This window comes from Branchiostoma belcheri, unplaced genomic scaffold, assembly GCF_001625305.1.
Source record: "Branchiostoma belcheri isolate BF01 breed outbred unplaced genomic scaffold, Haploidv18h27 scaffold530, whole genome shotgun sequence".
In the NCBI taxonomy this organism is placed as follows: Eukaryota; Metazoa; Chordata; class Leptocardii; order Amphioxiformes; family Branchiostomatidae; genus Branchiostoma; species Branchiostoma belcheri.
The window spans coordinates 30,290-34,860 of NW_017804166.1; the positions used below are offsets into that span (position 1 = coordinate 30,290).

At 38.6% G+C, this 4,571-nt stretch overlaps 1 long non-coding RNA gene across 1 annotated transcript; it reads right to left on the reverse strand.

Annotated features, from left to right (window-relative positions):
• Positions 1-1,751: 1,751 nt before the first annotated feature.
• LOC109481032 lies at positions 1,752-4,565 on the reverse strand. Its single transcript, XR_002140877.1, has 2 exons — positions 4,420-4,565; positions 1,752-2,393 (listed from the first exon to the last, which is right to left on the reverse strand). It is a non-coding gene; the product is annotated as an uncharacterized LOC109481032 (long non-coding RNA).
• Positions 4,566-4,571: the final 6 nt, after the last annotated feature.

The window sequence follows — 4,571 nt, forward strand, 5'->3', positions numbered from 1 at the left end:
TATCTTAAATATGTATGACGTCATTTTATGACGTCACCGGTGTTGCAATGGACAACATAAGACTTAGTACACTCTAATATTCTGTCATAAACACTTTTGGTAAAGTTATGTTGTATACCATTTAGTTTTCAGGGAATAGCCTATCTAGACGGTTTTGGCCAATAAAATCACATTAATGACGTCATATTACGTCATAATGACAACAAATTTGTAAATATGATACATTTTAACTAGTACACCATCCTCTAAAAATTTAGGAGCCATACGACATACCGTTAGCGAGTTCTGAGGGGGGGGCCGAAAGAGCCCCTCCCCCCGGTCAAATCTTGCTCAAAAAAGCCCGGTCTAGATAGGGTTAAATTAATGAACATTATATATCCCTTTAAAGTTGAAAAGAATCTGGCAAGAATACCCTGGTCTTACAAAAGGTACGGGTGAACTATCAATAAGCCTATTCTCCATTACTAGTGCGCCTGCGCGGCCCAGCCCTAGCGACGGAAAAATTCTAGAATAACCATGGAGTCAAATAGAAGGGGAGTGGAGACGAAGCCCGTCACGAAAGTGAGGCTCGTTGCAAGGGTTTCGCACAGGATGATGGGTATTACTCTTCAGGTGAAAGGTCACAGCGCGGCAAATTTAATGTTTTGAACAGGCCTGGTTTTGAAGCTGCGATCGTCTGTTTTTATTTCTACGAATCTCTGATTTTATTTCACGAATTTAACAGGTATGCTTCATAGATAAGAGTGACAACGTTTAATCGGCAATTACAAAGTACATGCGTGTTAAGTGTCCTCGTATTGCACCTCATCCAGCCGTACAATATAGTTATCACGTCGGGATCATGTCATAACATATGTCTGTCATGTCTACATTACAAGTGGCCTGTATCACTATCTTTTACCAGTATCGAAAATGGCCCATGCATTATCCACAGATACATATGCCTAATTCGTCTATGAATATAGGCAGTATGTATATAGTTTAAATTACAAATGACCAAAGGACAAGCATGTAAATCAATTTGTCTTTATTATTTACAACAATTTTATTGTGTAACTCATGCTCATCTAATGTACTATGCAAACTAAAAGTCCATTGTTCTTTTCAGGAATCTTCTTTATTTCAATGTAAGAACTGGGCTACAGTATTTCACAAGGTAACATTCATTTCCACAAAGCACTGTAAAATCACTGCAATTTCACCAGTAAAGACCACATTACCTTAAACTACACTGTCAGTGTCATTATTGTGTCTCTCTTGATATATATTATAAAAGCACATCGATATTGTTGCACCATCTTCACAACCTGACTAGTAATGAAATCTTCCTAACAAACCAGTCACGGTAAATATTAAAATAAAGGCATCACATGCACAAATACTTTAAGAATGTTGCACGATAAAACTGTCATTGCACAATTTCTATGGATCCATGTCATTTTGTCCAATGTTTAAACCAAAAGACAAACCTGAAAGTCCCATGTTACTTCTACTAGAATAAAGACACTTATGGCAGAAATGTAGCCGAGGCGCAGCACTCGTAGAGACGTCACTCAGAATGTCTTCTTCTGATGAGAATTGCTTGTCCGACTCCGAGTTTGCTTCACTCCACCTTGAAGAACCACCACATCATGTGTCGCCAAGCTCAACATGTAGCTTTCCTGGAGTTAGCACACCTCGTCTTGTGTCCTTCTTGCACCATCTAGGTTCAGACCGCAACAATAACTTGGCTTCTTCTCTGGTTGACAATGTTGAGAGCAATACTTCAGTTCGAGAGTCCTGTAATGTTTTTGTTTCTACTTTAACACATCATTTTGAGTCATGTCACCAGTTTGCATGTAGAGTTCCTAAGTCTCATCAGACACAGAGAGATATTGTTATCGAACAACAGTTTGCTTCACTACGTTCTCATCCTGATATCCTACAGCACTGGTTTGATGTTTTCAAACCTGTACACGAGTCCAGTGGTTTTGATTTTGATCATACATATTCTGTAACATCTGTGACGGAAAAGCATAATAATGAAACATGTGACCACACATATGGTTCTACTGGAGAGCCAGTAACTTCTGATACTGTTGACTCTGTTTGCTCTGACAAGTCGGCTTCCTTTGTACATAAGGACCTTTCCTACAGTACTCCTACAGCTTTGCCTGCTTTCCATCCCCTCTCTTCCAACATTTCTTCTCCTCCTTCTTCTTCATCTAAAGGTCCACATGACACACTGCTGGATGACTTTCCTTTCTCTTGTCATGACGTAGAGCTTCTTCTCAACCTTGTGCTCCAACATCTCTGGACTACACGCTTCGTCTCTGCTCCTTCATCTCTGCTCAATCCTCCTTCTACCAGTTATGAACTGGAAACTCCTGTCTCTCTGCCTGTGCTCTCTGAATCTGAAAGGCAAACAAGAGAGTACCATAGTGGGTGGGTTCTTAAGTCGGTCAGAGACAGCATTAAAGTATCAGATGGGACATGTAAGCTCCAAACGTCTTCCACAGACCCAACTGTCTGTTATGCTAATAATACTTCCATGATGTGTATTTTGAAGAAGTTATGTTATGATGTCAAGAAGGATGACAAGTTTCTTGTCAAAGTACATCCTCCTGTGATAGATTTCTTCTGTATCCTGGATACTTTAGTAAGTCGTATGTTGAAGAATGTGAACAAACATAATACTTTGCAACATGTCATGTCACAGTTAAGTCAGTGCAGGTATCTGCGGGAGCAATACTTCAAAATGTTGCACTCCTGTTCAGTACCAGATGAACCACTGTCCAGCAAAGTTGGCCTCCTCCAACATGTTGTCTGTACGTTTCTGAAGTCTAAACAGAAACGTTTCAGGCAACAGGAGGACCTTTTGCCATCTAAATCTAGTATGACATTAAGGCAGGCCACACATTCTTCAAGTAGTCAAAGTGCTAAGAGCACTGCGACTCAGAAGAAGGAACTAAGCGCAAAGCGTCTTCCTCTTCTACTGTACATGGAATGATTTCCAATCTTGTGTTTGAGGGAAAGACAAAAGAGGCTCTTGAGCATGTACATCTTCTTTTTACTTCCCACAGCCCAGACTATGTGAAAACCATTGTTCAACAGTTGACTTGTGTAACTTTATGTTCATTGATTTCTGCTCTGGGGAGAACACCGCCAAACAGGAAAGATAGTCAAGTCGCAATGTTGATGTCACTACTTGCTGAGAGGAAAAATGTTTCTGCATGAAGAGAAATTTTGAAGTAGTCATGTTAAACACCCAGTGTGCCTCTTTTGATTTTCTCTCAGAATATACATTTGAAGAACTAGTACTGCTTGTAAATTGATCGACAATGTACTTATGTTTTAATAAATGCGTGTTTGTCTTGTATATTGCGGCAAACTAGACAGAGAAAGCTAGGTCCCGCAATTGTATATGTTTGTCTTTAAATTTAAACTTAAACTGAAACTGTTTGCAGGCAATGGTAGTTGACATTCAGATTGAAAACTTCATTTCTAAAAGACATTTATATGCATTTTCAGTTTCTTACCTGCCAATTTCATGCGGGTATTTTCAGGCCTGTAGCGTGATAGCTTATACTTTACCTTGATAATACATGAACTTCAGAGTGCTCTTTTTACTACCTGACATTCATTATATATAAGAACTGTAAGAACTATAAGGAATTGATTGTTTTGTAAAAGGAGGAATCTGTGCAAGAACCTCAGAATCTATGTTGTTATTCAAAGTATTTAAATGTACGAATCCTATGACAGCAGCCATTGTTATGCTTGGAAATGGTGGATATTGTCATCTTAATGATATCTTCTTCATTAATTTACTTGTAATATTGGCAGTTGAAATTTGCAGTCACTCCTTGATACCCTAAGTATAGTTTTAGGCTTGTCATAATTGTGTATAATCACAGACAGCATGGCTGTAAATAATATGACGATGAAGGTTTTCATCTTGTAGCCTGCAGATCTTGTACACGTACCAGTCTCCTACTTTTCAGGACAGCAAAACTAGAAGATATGCCTAAAGCTGTCACATATACATTTGTATCGTAATGGAGTCAAATCTTTTAGTGTCACTTGTAAATATGACACATATATTTTTTTGGCATTTTCATTTAATTGTTCTATTAATGTTGCTTGAATTTTTTAAGTTGGACAAATATGACTTTTGACTTGCATGACTTAATAGTATTCTCATGTACACAACTTTATCCAGTAATATGTGGTTACAAGTTAATAAAAGTGTTTCCTTGCCTCTTGTCCTAACTAATGGCTGCACTGTTTTCTACATGTACATCTGCCTCATAACACAACCCAGTCTTTCATTCTATCAATGAAGAATAAAGGATAACAAGTTACAAGTAACACATTGGACAAAGTGACATGCGACTTGTATTATATATGTAAACTACAAACAATGAAAGAAGTGCACACCATGAAATTATGTGTTCCAGGAAAACAATGTCGGGACGTGGAAGAAGCAGTACTTTCTGGAAAGATGTTTCGGAAGTCTGTCCACAGTTGGTTGGCCGGGAGCTTTACCTTAGCTTCGGGTTGTCGGCTCCAGAGAGAAAGTTCATGCTGTT